The sequence below is a fragment of the Myotis davidii genome, unplaced genomic scaffold, assembly GCF_000327345.1.
Source record: "Myotis davidii unplaced genomic scaffold, ASM32734v1 scaffold803, whole genome shotgun sequence".
Lineage (NCBI taxonomy): Eukaryota > Metazoa > Chordata > Mammalia > Chiroptera > Vespertilionidae > Myotis > Myotis davidii.
The window spans coordinates 2,841,090-2,856,263 of record NW_006295567.1 but is presented as its reverse complement, the minus strand read 5'-3'; the positions used below and the strand labels follow the sequence as shown (position 1 = coordinate 2,856,263).

Below are 15,174 nucleotides of genomic sequence, written 5' to 3'. Positions count from 1 at the left end.
CAATTCGGTGCCTCATTTCCACTTTTATTACTGCATTTCAAAAAAAGAAGAAACGCTGAAACAGGTTTGGCTCAGTGGATAGAGCATGGGCCTGCGGACTGAAAGGTCCCAGGTTCGATTCCGGTCAAGGGCATGTACCTGTGTTGCAGCCACATCCCCAGTGGGAGAGGTGCAGGAGGCAGCTGATCGATGTTTCTCTCTCATCGATGTTTCTAACTCTCTATCCCTATCCCTTCCTCTCTGTGAAAAATCAATAAAATATATTAAAAAAATATTTAAAAAAGAAATACACTTCATAAGTCTATAGCTGCGAGAGAGTGAATTCCTGATGGATCTAGGCAAAGTAAATTGAAATCCTCTGGAAAGGATTCATCATTCTAGATGCTATTAAGAACATTCATGATTCATGGGGAGAGGTCAAAATACCAACATTAACAGGAAGAAATTGATTCCAACCCTCACAGATGACTTTGAGGGGTTCAAGTCTTCTGTGGATAAAGTAACTGTACATGTGATGGAAATGGCAAGAGAACCAGAATTAGAAGTGGAGCCTGAAGATGTGATTGAATTGCTCCAACCTCCTGATAATATTCTAATGGATGAGGAGCTTCTTCTTATGGATGAGCAGAAAAAGTGGTTTCTGGAGATGGACTCTACTCCTGATGAAGATGCTGGGAAGACTGTTGAAATGACAACAAATAACTTGGAATATTACATAAACTTAGGTGATAAAGCAGCAACTGTGTTTGAAAGAATTGATTCCAAGCTTGGAAAAAGTTCTTTGTGCAAAATGCTCTCAAATGAATGCAATGGAGAAATTGCTCTGTGTCTATTGGTATGACAAATCTCGTTACTGTCTTAGTTTAAGAAATTGCAGCAGTCACCCCAGCCTTCAGTAAGCACCACCCTGATCAGTCAGCAGCCATCATCATCAAGGCAAGACCCTCCACCAGCAAAAAGATTGCAACTCACTGAAGGCACAGATGATGGTTACCATTTTTTAGCAATATGGTATTTTTTAATTAAGGTATGGAAATTGTTTTTTAGACATAATGCTTTTGCATACTTAACAGACTACATGTAGCATAAAAATAATTTTTATATGCACTGGGAAACCAAAAATTTTTATTTGCTTTATTACAGTATTTGCTTTATTGAGGTAGTCTGCAATCAAACCTGTAATATCTCTGAATTATGCCTGTACCCTGGCCACTATATGGAAAATAGATTATAGGAGGGCTAAGAGAGACCTCTAAGAGGCTATACCTCAGGCAAGAAATGATGGCGATTATAGTCACCAGATGGTAGATATGCAATTTCTTTAACGCACTAGAGGTCTGGTGCATGAAATTTGTGCTTGGGAGGGGTGGGGTCCCTCAGCCCAGCCTGCACCCTCTCACAATCCGGGACTGCTGGCTCCTAACCGCTCACCTGCCTGCCTGCCTGCCTGATCACCCCTAACTGCCTCTGCCTCGCCCCCATTGTGGTGCCTTCATTCGAAAGGTCATCTGGAAGGACGTCCAGAAGGTCATTTGGCTGTCCAGTCTAATTAGCATGTTATGCTTTTATTATTATAGGTAGGCAGCAGAATTCTAAATTGGAGCTGCTACTCTTTGGAAATACCAATGTCTGAAGGCTACAGTGTTTATGCCAGAGAGGGTTGACCAAAGCTTATTTATGAACCCAAATGAGCATTCTTAGAAGTCCCTGAGGGGAACAGACAGAAGGATCTATCAGATACTTTGCAATCACGATGACTACATTTATAATCACAGCTTGAAAAGCCTGAGATGTTCAAGTTTCACGGCTATAGAGAAAGGATGTAGGACCAAAGGCACATAGTGTACACTGCTGTCTAAGAAAAGGGAGCAATGTCTTCTCTAGTCTGCCTCTAACGTTATCCCAGGTAGGCAAATTCCTGCCACGCTTTCACATTTAGTCCATCTGGCACATACACCCTTATAACATACATGGATGCATCAGGCTGTGTTGGTGTCAACAGCCCTTAGTATCACCCACCGTAGCCTTCTTGCACTGATTTCATGCTCAACTAGCAACCTAATTATAATGTAGCTTCCTATGGAGATTTTCCTATAAGTGAGTTCCACACTAGTGATCACGAACTTTAAAATTTGCTTGATAGTTATGATTTTCATTATAAACTAATAAATTGGTTCAAAGTCATATTTATGTGAATCCCACGAGTCTAACTGATATAAATCAATCCTCTTGCATCTTACCTCTCAGAAAACTTCAGGTTTCTGTCTTGCTAAGGGGAGGAACAAGCTCTGAATCCTTGGCAAAGAGAGGTCCAGCATAAGTCGCAGACCAGTCTCTGAGGTGATTTGAGTTGGATTTTGACAGGGGAATAGGAGTTTACCTGGTGAAGAATTCAGAAGGAAACCTGAAAGAACAAAGTGTGAAAACCACAGAGGCAGGAAATGAAGTATTTTGTTCACATAGTTCTTTAACCTAAATGAAGCAGAAACTGAGCATTTGCGCTATGATGGGAGATACGTTTGGAAAAGCTGTTTGTGGTCAGATCATCTCCTGAATGCCATAATGAAAAACTTGAACTCTATCTTAAGGCCAGGGAGGCTGAGAGCTATTTGTACACAGAGGAGGAATAGAGATTGGTTTTAGACAAATGTCTCTGGTAATGCCATGGAGCACGGACTGGAGTGGACAGAGACTGGAGGAGCTGGAGTGAGTTAGGAAGGGTCTCAGTGGGAAAGTGCATGAACCCGAACAAAGTCAGGGGCAGCGGCAGGGAGGATAAAGAATGAACAAGACAATGCAAAACAGACCATATGTAAACATTAATGGAGAAGCATGCATAGATTAGCTTAGCCACATAATTGGAGAGCAAGATCATTAACTGAGATGGAAATAGAGATGGAGAAGCAGGTTTTAGAGTGGAATATATTGAGTTAAGTGTTGAACACATTAATTTTGAAATAGCTATGCTTCATCCAAGTGGAGATACCCAGAAGGCAATGGAAACACAATTCTGTGGTTTAGGAGAGCCATGTGGGCATAAGTTATAACTTTGGGAATTGTTATAGATGATAAGCCAAGTTATAGAAGTTGATAAGTTAGAATTTGGCAGTAGTGTGGGTGGTTTTCAGGGAATATGGTGATAAGATTAAGAATTAAATTCTGGTTGACAGAGTAAGAGGAGCCATTAAAAGATTTTGCAAAGTAATCAAAAATCTGGGGAGTCAAATACAATGTTATAACAGCCAATGAAAATGAATATTTTAGAATCTAGAAACAAGTCAGCATTACCAAATGCTCCAGAGTGGGCTAAGAGATTAAGAGCTGAAAAGAGGCCGCTCCATTTAGCAGCCAAGTCATCGGTGATCTTCGCCAGAATAATTTCAGTGGAGGCGTGGGAGCAGAAGTCGGTCGCAAAGACAGCATTTGAGCATGACTCTTTCAAGAATAAATCTTTTCTAAATAATAAAATAAATAAACAACACCAACAAAAGTAGTTTGGCAGTTAAAAAAAGAAATAAAGTGGCAACTCCGAAGGAAGCAGGATCCCAGGAAGCACCCAGACCGAAGAACCTTGCGTCTGTTTCTTCTTTATTCTCAGTCTAGCAAACAAACATGTACTATTGGTATTTCATTCAAATTCTGTTCAAGACTTACTCTTCCTCTCTTTCCTGCAGTTACTTGTCAAGACTTCTTTGTCTCTGACCTGCTTTCAGCCCTCCCAACGACTCCCCCTGCTTCTGCTCTCTCCAAGCCTTACTCCACCCAGCTGCCAAATTAATCTTCTAGAACAGCAGTTCTCAACCTGTGGGTCGCGACCCCTTTGGGGGTCGCCTAAGACCATCGGAAAACACGTATATAATTACATATTGTTTTTGTGATTAATCACTGTGCTTTAATTATGTTCAATCTGTAACAATGGAATTGGGGGTCACCACAAGATGAGGAACTGCATTAAAGGGCCGCGGCGTTAGGAAGGTTGAGAACCACTGTTCCAGAACATCAGTTGCTTCATGTGAGTCTCCATTCAAAAAGGTTCATCAGGAAACCAGATCTTAAAAGTTCTCATCGCCCCCAAAAATTGCAACTATGTGTGATAATGAATATCAACTAGATTTATCATAGTGCTTATTTTGCAATATATACAAATATTAAATCATTATGTTGTACACCTGAAGCTAATGTAATGTTAAACATCAATTATATCTCAATTTGAAAAAAAATAAATGAAAAATAAAAATTTGCTTTTGCACTTAATAAAAAGAAAACTTCAGGTGAGTGAGAAGAGATCAACCAAAGAACTTGTATGCATAGCTGCATATCCCATGGACACAGACAACAGAGTGGTGAAGGGATGGGAGGCGGACAAGGGGAGGGCTAGAAGGGATCAATGGGGGTAAAAGGGGAACATACGTAATACTTTCAACAATAAAGATTTTTTTTTAAATAAAATGGAATCACACAGTAAAAAATAAAAAAGAAAGAAAGAAAACTCCAACAGTTCCTCACTCTCTCTTATACTCTCCTTAGCCTGAAATTTGACATTTGGCCGGAATTGGTCTTCCGTATACAAAATGGAGTTCTCACTGTTCTTAAATTCCTAGTCATTGAGCACGCTCATCTTCCTTTTTACAGATACACTGTCTGCATTTTCTCAGGTAATCAAGCCTACCCATCCTTCAAGGCCAAATTAATTTACAAGTTTTCTGTGAGAGAAAAAAAAGAGTAGGAATAATTACTAAACAATTTTGTCTATTTTACCTTTCTGGTGAACTAGAAGGAAGGAAAGGGGGGAAAGATGTGGGGAATTGGTTAAGAAAATAACTAACAATGTCTAGATTAATGTAGAGATCAATAACCATATGATTTTGAAAAGTGTTATTCCTGTCCATGCATTTATATACATTTGATATTGAAGTTTTCTATTCACTTCAAATAGTAATATATTGTTTTTACAGCAGCACAGCAACTCCTGTGTTGAAGGTTTCTAGACTGCTACTGAATATATGAACCTGCTATGTGGCAGGTTTTGGATCCAGCTTTGAAATTCAAGCATCAGAGAAAAATACCTGGGGAGCTTTTCAAAATACACACATTCCTGGAGATTCCATTATCACCTCCTTCGGGAATAAGCCCCCTACCTGAGAATCCGTGGTTTGTGAGTCTTCGGTTTGAGAGTGACTGCAGACTATTTTGGGTGGGAAAAGACAGAAATTTCAGGTTAGTTATTCCCAGTAAAAAAGAAATCACAAAAAAATGAAAGCAATTAATTAGTATAAGGAGATCCCTCTCCCCTAAGTAATCGCAAGGGAATTTGAAAAATATGTAAGGAATGTAATATCAAAGTAAAAATAAATCAGCCAACAGACTGTCTCCAATCTGCTGAGTGATATATTTAGCATATTTCACAATTAAGTAAGCTGACTTTTAAAGTTGTTGGGTTTTTTTAATATATTTTTATTGATTTCAGAGAGAATAAGGGAGAGGGAGATAGAAGCATCAATGAGAGAGAATCATTGATCAGTTGCCTCTTGCACATCCCACATGAGGGACTAAACCTGCAATCCAGACATGTGCCCTGACCTGGAATTGAACTGTGACTTCCTGGTTCATAGGTCCACGCTCAACCACAGAGCCACGCCTCTGGGCTTAAAGTTGTTTTGAGGGTCTAAATGACTATTTAGGCTTTTCTAATGACTATATAGCACTCTAAATATTATTCATTGTTAATCACTTTGACCCTACTGTGTCCTATAGACAGGCGATATTGCTTTTCCTGCTACACTGTATTAATAGTTCTTAATGATATAATAGCATTCCATCAGAGCAATCTTTTTTTTTCAGTTTATGAATACCAAACAGCCTCAAGCTGATTTCATGACTAATACCTTAGACCTGTGCTATCATTGTTTACTCATAGCAATTATAGCCAGTATTTATTTAGCACCTTATATTTTAATGGCTTTGTATTTATTTTTGTTAACAAAAGCAAACAGAACACTTTGCAATAAGTAGGCACCTAGCTTTAATGAAAAATACTAAGGTACCAAAAGTTCAAATTCTATCCCAGAATTTTAAAATTAGAGGAGACTTGGGACAGACATCTCTTGCTTCATTGGCTTTCCCTCTTGGTGGGTGTCTGAATCACCTGGGAGCTTGTTACATACATGGATTCCCACATTGGAGGGTTTTTATGAGGTCCAAAAATCTGCATTTAAAATCAGAACTCAGGATGGTCCTTGAACTCCAGTTTGAAAATTACTGACCAACCCCCTCACTTATACGTGATGAAACTGAGCCCAGTAGTGGTTAAGTGACTGACCCAAGGTCACACAGCCGGCTAATGACAATCCCATGTAGAACTGGTGTAGCCTCTCAGCTCTGTGCTCTTCCCACCCTGACACCCTGCCTATTTACACTGACCTCCTCCTGGATTCCTACAAGAAGGCGGTCCCCTCTCTAGTACTCCCATGAAAGTAAGTTTATAGAGATATTCTGTAGGTGTCATAGGCCAGAAAGAAGTGACCCCTGTGTGAATAGTAGAAAAAAAGCTATTAAAGGGAGTACAAAAAATGCAAGCACCAATGGAACAGTAGGGCAAAATGCCAAGGGCTTGGTGAGACAGACAAAGACTGCTATGAAATGGCAAGTTTACTCATTTATTCACTTAATGTCACTTAAATCACTAATAATAATAATAATAAAAACTAGATTTGTGCTGCTGATACCTAAATATCAGAAAGGCAATGCCCAGACTTATCTTTCTGAATTTCAGCTTCTTATCTAAAAACAATACGCTAAACCTACATGCCACACAGAATTATTTTGAGTATAGTAATACTATATGAACAGTGTTTTATGCAGTCCTAGCACATGGTGAATAAAAGTTATAATTTGAAATATATATTATTATATGCTTGAGAGCCAGGGAGATTATAATTATACACAAACCAAAGTAGAATTATTGGTACCTCTCATCACTAGAGTGCTATAGAAATTACAAAGCATGGCAGAGGATATAAGAAAGATTAAGGAGTTTTATGAGAGCAACTCTATATAATCACAGGGATGGAGCTAATGGAACATAATAATAAACAAAAGAAGCTAGACACAGTATCATAAATACTATGATTCCATTTGTAAAGATTAAGAACAGACATGACTAAACTATGTAGTTTGGGAATACATCGTTAGGAAGCCAAACTAGAAAGCAAAACAAGGAATTAGCAAAAACATGAAGATAGTGGTTCTGTGTAAAAGGTACTGAGGGGGTTGCCATTAGGAAAGGCGCATTGCTGGCCTCTGCAGTGCTGGCCAGTTTCTATTTCTTGGCCTGAGTCGTGGTTACACTGGTCTTCCCTTTAAAATACTTGTCTATTTTTGTTTTACACATTTCTGTGTCTGTATATTTCAAAATCAAATTTTAAAAGGATATATATATATATATTATTGATTTTTCACAAAGAGGAAGGGAGAGGGATAGAGAGTTAGAAACATCAATGACAGAGAAACATCGATCAGCTGCCTCCTGCACACCCCCTACTGGGGATGTGCCCACAACCAAGGTACATGCCCTTGACTGGAATCGAACCTGGTACCTTTTAATCCGCAGGCTGAGGCTCTATCCACTGAGCCAAACCAGTTAGGGCTAAAAGATTTTTTAAAAGATAAATTTAGTAAATAAAACCCAAAGGAGGCACTAGACATTCCTATTACTGATGTTTGAGTTGTCTCTCCACATGGACTATGAGGATAATAGAGAGCTGCTGTGCAGCAAGTTTATGTAAATATTTATCTGTGTACTGGCCCAGGGGACTCACACCTGGAGGTATTGTGATGTTTAATTGCAAAGCATTTGACCAGAGATTGCCAGGATCCACTCAACACTAAATATATAACCAATCTAATTCCATATGATTTATTAGTTCAGTGCTGATTATATTCAAAATCATCATAGTCTTAAAAATAGCTGTGTTTGCTTGTTCCAACACTGTTTGCAGCCATAGTTTCTATGGTTCCCAACCACAAATGAAGAAATAATATATGGCCTAAAATGGAAGATGAGTCATTTTCTGAGTTTTACAAAGGCAAACATTGACATTTTCCCACTTTGAAATATTCCTGCATTTATTTTGCTTTTGGTGTCTTTCACCAGAGACTAAACTAAAACTTTAACCAAGACATTCAAGGATGAAAATATAGTTAATAGCTATGGTATATCATTTCTTTTTTTTTTTTTTACCATTTCATTATTTTAATTAGCTAGCACTATTTTAACATCTAGATAAGACTGCTTTGAATAGTGTATCCATGAGTATTGTTATTATTCATTTTGTTATAAAATAATTAGAAATTAAAAAAAAAAACAATTTTGTATCAGAGTTGGTAACAACTCCTTCCATTGAATTCTTATAATGTTTCTAATTTTCTGTGATTATTACCAGAAGATGGAAAATGGACCCAACCTGCTATATGTGTTACTTCCAAATTAATTAATTGGTTTTTCTTTAATAAAATATACAAACAAGAGAGTATAATTTATACATACAATTTAAAGAATAATAAGATAAACATGCATGTACATACAACACAACTTAAGAAAAAATACATAACCCAAATCTTTGTTCCCTTTCTCCTTTTTAAGAGACAAACACTATCCTGAATTTCATCAATCTTTCCTTTGCAGTTTTACCACATGTATGCAGTACATATAATTATGCCTATTGTTCAGTTTTACATGTTTTAAGAATTAAATAATTGAAATCATGTAATACTTTTATTTAATAAATTTTCTTTACCATTGTATTTTTTATTTACCATATTGATAAATCTATCTGTTCTCAATGTATATTCAATTGTATTAATATATATCATAAAGTACCCATTCTATATTCATACATGCAGAAGGCTCTTGGGTTGTTTCCAGTTTGAGAACTAATGATGCTGTAAACATTCTTAGTCATGTCTCTTCATGTTCCTGTGCACACATTTCTTAGAAGTGAATATCTAGGTGTGGAATTCTTAGGTCATAAGTCTGGATATCTTTAACTTTAGTGGATAATAACAAATTGTTTCTCCAAAGTGGCTGTACAAGTTTACATTCTTGAATATATGAAATTCACTTTTCATTCCCACAGTTAAAATAAGGCAACAATTTTAACTTTCCCTTGTTGATTGTTGGTTACAAGTATTAAAGCAAATTCTAAAAAGAGAAAATAATTGGCTCACATAACCAAACAATACACAGGGGAAAGGTAGACTTGGCCTTGGGGGTTGATTGGAAGCAAAAATTTGAATTTCATTAGGACTTTTTCTCTAGTGCTCATTTCTGCTTCTCAATGAATGCTGGTCTCATTCTCACAGAGCCGTTTCTCCATCAGGGAAGGGGCATTGTTGTCTGTAGTTCCAGCTTCACCTCTTCCCAATTTCTTCTCGGCTCCCGATTAAAAACTCCAGACAAGAACTCTGAATGGGCCAGTGGAGGTACAAGACCATTCCTTAGGCAAATAATCACTATGATTAGCAGGTGAGGCACTCTGATTAGGTCCCATGACCACTTATGTGGCCAGAGAATAAGAGACTTTGTTGCCAGAGAAGAGAATAATGCACTAGTATATGCAAAACCAGTAAAGAATTATAACTAATTGTGACTTGTGGATTGTGGCTAAATGAAATGCATCTTAGTTTAACCTTAGGTAGATATAAAGGAAAACACTTGGGAACCAGAGGGCCAAGGGAATATCTCATCTGAGGACTGTGACTCTTTCACCATTAGGAGGTCAATAAGGCACACCTCTCTCCAGGTACCTAGACATGACCTGTGGAGGAGTCACAAGTAGGAGATGAGGGAATGAAAGGTATCTAAGAGCTTCCGTGAGACTGAACTTTATCTGAAAGGAAGGTTATAATGCTACAGCAACTTTTAAATGTCATAGGCTTAAAATGTTAATATTTTTCTACTAATCAGAAGCTGGAAGCTTCGCAAAAGACCAGATTTGTTATAGACAGAAACGAATAAATTGCATATGCTCAGCATAACTGAGCTGTGGTGTAACACGATATGGCTTTTAAATTCCCGCTTCTTCTTCTGGCTTAGGCATTGCTGACACAACCGCTTTTCTGCCCCTTCTGGCTGCAGCCCTCCACATCTCGGCTTGGTCCTCTCTCTGCCTCCGCTTTTATGTCACAGAGCCCTACCACCGGAGGAACTGATTGGCTCACATAACCAAAAGTCCTGTGAAGTCAGCATCCTTGCCACCTGGGAACTAAACACCAGGCATACCTCATATTCCCTCACACTTACCATTTCCATGTATACCAGCCTGACTTCCATCTGCCAAGTTATCATTTGTCTTTATATTTTATTCTTTCTAACACATCATTTTACTGATGGAAACGTAGATATTGAAGAAAAACACAATGGAGAGACAAAAACAAAAGTTAAATAAAGAACACAGAATTGCAGAACCTTTCCTAGAAAAATGGGTCAATTTTAAACAAATAGTTCTCCCAAGATTCAAAGAAGCTAAAAGCAATTTGGCCTTCCTAAATTAATGAGCCTGAAAGACTAGTAAGAGATTTTTTAAAAAGATGAAAAGAAAATAGAAGATGAAAAATGAATTAATAGAAGAATAAAATGAAACTATTACAGATGTGAGCTTCTCATTAGAACCAACAAAAGGTAAAATAGATATGAATAAAAATATAATCAAAGACAAAGAGGACAGGCTTGAGGAATAACAAAATGAAATGGATAAGAACAAAGAGAATTATAAAAAGATGATAAATATAGACAACATACAAATAACCACTGTTCTAGAAGAAAATACATGGAATGGGAAGAAAATCCAATATATAATTGAATAAATGTTCCTAAAATTAAGATTCAAAACTATAGATTAAAAAGACATAGCTTAGCCAACACCCCCAGAAAATTGGATTAAGATTGATTAATCAGACATTCTAGATAGTGGATTTTGGGCAGGAATTTATAGGAAGTTACAACCAGCAAGAACTAAGGAAGCCATGAATCAAGTCACCAAAATGAGAAAGAATAGGAGGAAATGAATTTAAGAGATATTTGGGATCCTGACATGTTGGAAGGCAGCATTGTGTAGTTATTAAAAGGCCAGCTCTATAGTTAAGCCTGGGCATAGATCCCAGCTCTACCCTTTACCACCCAGTGACCTGGGTTAATTATTTTGCCTCACTGTGCCTAGTTTTCTTACATTTAAAATGGAGATAATAGCCACCCACATAATATGGTGACTGAAGATGAAATGAGATGGCACATATAATCCTCCTGGAAAAATGCCTGACCCATATTAAGAAGTATTAATTATTATTAATTTCAAAAGACAATAAAATGTATTAAAATTAAATAAATAAATTCAAGAGAGCTTGGTAATTCTCTGAAGATAAAGGAATCAGAGAGAGGGAAGATACAAGAATGATTTCTAGGTTTCAAAATTAGACAACTGTAGTGCCATTCATTAACAAGGACAATACAGCAGAGAAAGTTATAAAATTTTCCAGTTGTAAAGGGTTCATTTTGAACATGTGAAGACTGCAGTATCTTTGGGCAGATAGAGATATTCTGTGGACACCTAGAACTTAGGAGAGAAGTTTGGCTAGAGGCAGTTGCAGATGCCTTTAATGTGGGTAAGATTTCCTGTGTGATGTTACACATGAGAGAAGAAAAGGGGTGAGAACTGAACCTGTGGAACATCCTCATTTGTAGACTGGGCAGGGGACTAAGGTCTGTGACAAGGGACCAGTAAAAAATAAAGAAGAAGAGGGAGAGGATAAGTGATGGAGCAAAGGCACAAGGGCTTTGGAGGGCCTGTGATCTAGAACACAGATGAATGGGTTAGCCTTCCTCAAAAAGAGGACACCCCTTCCACTTACAGAAAAAGACAACTATAGAATGTGCATAGAAGCACATAAGTTTGTAAATGGTAGCAAAGCTGAAAAAGTTCCTGACTGGTGTTTCAGTTTTCTCTATGAAGTAAGAGCAAGGCCATCTGCGGCCAAATGTGGGCAGTCGGTGCAGTAGCGAGGGTTAGGAATAGTGAACGATAGGAGGACAGCCAGAGATGCGCCTTCTCAAAAAACAAAAAACAAAAGAAACACATGAGGACCAGCAGACATTTATTCTATTTTTTTAAATATATATTTTATTGTTTTTTTTACAGAGAGGAATGGAGATAGAGAGTTAGAAACATCGATCATCCGCCTCCTGCACACCTCCTACTGGGGATGTGCCCACAACCAAGGTACATGCCCTTGACCGGAATCAAACCTGGGACCTTTCGGTCCGTAGGCGGATGCTCTATCCACTGAGCCAAAATGGTTACGGCTAGACCAGCAGACATTTAATGAAAAGTATGGGTTTTTCAGGTTTCTTCGCAAGGGTACTTGACTCAAAGTTCCAGCAACCGGCATCTGCAGTTGCTGCGGTGTTGTCCAGCTTCACGATGTTTCCGTTTGCCAAAAACACGCTAAGTCGTCTCCCAGTTCGAAGCATTAGCAAACAATGGCAAGGCAGATCCACTAGAAAAGGACACCTGATTTCCATGACAAATATGGCAATGCTATTTTAGGTAGTGGAGCCACTTTTGTGTTGCTACATGGACATATACAGCAACACAAATTGGAATAGAATAGAACCTGTCCCCTGTTGGCAGGGTCACCCCAAAGGAATGGAGAGATTAGTAATCATCCCAGTTGGTGTGATAATGAATTATTTCAAAACCAACTCATAATTGATGGCAAGTGAAAGCACTGTGTGCCCATTAAAATATGGCATGACTAGAGAAATAAAGTACATTTGAAACCTTCAAAAGAAAAAAAAGAAAGAAAAGTATGAAATTTCCCCCCAAGGAACTTGCCCGGTACCTGAATGTGAGAACAAGGTGGTTAGATTAATTTAGAATGGAGAATTTGAAATGCGTGTGCAAAATTTAAACATGGCTACTTTTACTATAAAACAAAGCAGAAATAATTAAATTTAGTCCATTTTAAGATTTACCTGGCAGTGTAGTATTGGCTTATGATAGAGAATACCTATACCCTACCTCATGTCCCTATTATCTACTGAAAAGATTTAAATCCAATAACAAAATCTCTCATAGCATAGAATAGAAAGAATTTCCTGGAATTTTTTTAAACTAATGAGAAGGAAGGGTGAATTAACTTGTTAACATGTAAGCTAGCTATTGGAAAAGGAAAGATTATTGTTTTAATTTCAACTCCTCTAAATGATTATAACTGATTATGTAACAAGCTACACAAAGTACAAGGCTTAGTCTCATTTCTGAGTATTCATGGTTAGTATGTAAGTCTGGAGGACTTTTTGTCTTCCATCTGAATGGTTTAAACCTCTCATAGAGTGCACTACCAGCATGACAGACATTTTAGAATTAATTATTTTGAATAGTTCATGTAGATAAATTCATTTTTGTTCAATTTTAGTATTCAGTACTTTGTTGTAAATTTTTTTGGTATAAATAGGCAATCTTTTCAATGATCATTTTAAAGATAGAATTTATTTAATACCTCAAACATTATTCACAAAACATTATGTTATAGAAGTAATAGTGAAGCTCCCCAATACATAGTATCACTACTTTCCCTCTTCCCAAGGAATCCATTGTCATATAAAAAAATACAACATCTTGAAATAGGTCAGTGAATGAGGGACAAGACAATTTACTGAAGGATAATAAATCAAACTGAGGTGAATAAGAAAAGTGAGGATAAAGAGTAGTGGTAAGGAAAGAATTAATATAAGAATAGTAAGGTGCATTTTATAAACAACATTTGTAAGGCAAATTCTTCAGAATAAACCAACTCTACACAATAAGCCTATGAAAAGCTGCCCCTGAACTCTAGTTACTCATCCACTAACTTTGGAAGTGTAGTGCAAATGATAATTAGGAGGCTTCCCACTAGTAGAATTGGAAAATAGATAAAATTTGTTTTCACCAGAAGCACATCTTCAAGTCCCTTCTTTCCACTTCCTCCCTTGTTTGACATTCTGTCAATGAAAAGTTAAAGGTCACGTAAGAAGGAATTCATGATAAGACAACAGAGGTATTCTGTGTCTAAAAGAAGAAAATGAAAAAACAGATCTGGAAATGGGATAGACTGTGGAAATAATAAATGAATTAGAATTGATAGGCAAAGAACCATATCCCTTAACACTTTTCATCATGATATTGTTTGTGTGTATATTATTACTTCCAGTATCCTCTTCTGATAATCATCTAGGTTAGATGTGGGTATAAATGATTTTCAGAACTGTATTTTTAGTAATTCTTATATGACAAAAACCAATGGTTGTCTAATAACTAGCCACATGGCATCTCTGCTCATAATCAGAAGAAAAACTTTCTCTAATTTGACTAAAGTGAAATATGCCTTTTTTGTTCTATAATAACTCACTCATGTTTACTAACTAGATTTTTCTAATTACCAACACTTTGTTTTTGTCAATTCTTTTGGTAATTTTTACTACTATTATTTGAATTTAAGACAGCAGCAATGCAAAAAGAACATGGGTTAAAATTATATTTGAAGAGGAGATACTAAAAGTCTATTAATATATTTGAGAGCCTGGCACATGGTTGACACTTGGTTGCTTTCACTGCCTCATTTGAGGCCCAGTAAACTAAACTGGATGCCTAAAACTCCCTTTCTATTTACTCTCAACCTCAATTATATATAGTATGTTAACAAATTATTTAGCTTCTATTGTTCTAGGTTGTTAGATTTTTCCACATCACCATTCTCCAGTTTTCAGTGTGTTACTTCCTGTTACGAAATTATTCAAAGCAGTTTGTTTTTTATTGTTGTTTTTCAATGACAGGCAAGGTGATCAGTGGTGCTTAAGGATATTTCACAACGCTAGTTCATCCTGTATACTCATTCCCATGCGCAAGTACACACACACACACTCACACACGCACGCACGCACGCACGCACGTACACACACACACATGCATGCGCGCACACACACACCCCCCACACTGGCCCTAGGTAAGAAGTTGCCAAATCTTTGAAGTCTTCAAACCACCTTTCATAGCTGTTTTCTCCTCCTTTTGGAAGCACCTCCTGCCCTTCAATGATCCTGCATCCTGCATTCTCCCCTCTTCCTTACACAGAGCCTGTTATCAG

The 15,174-nt window shown here is 37.3% G+C and overlaps 2 pseudogenes; both read left to right on the top strand.

Moving 5' to 3' along the window:
- The window catches only part of LOC102763911, a 2,602-nt pseudogene extending 938 nt beyond the window's left edge, over positions 1-1,664 (top strand).
- A 10,729-nt stretch (positions 1,665-12,393) lies between these two features.
- Positions 12,394-12,850, top strand: LOC102755959 (annotated as a pseudogene).
- The last annotated feature ends 2,324 nt before the right edge of the window (positions 12,851-15,174 follow it).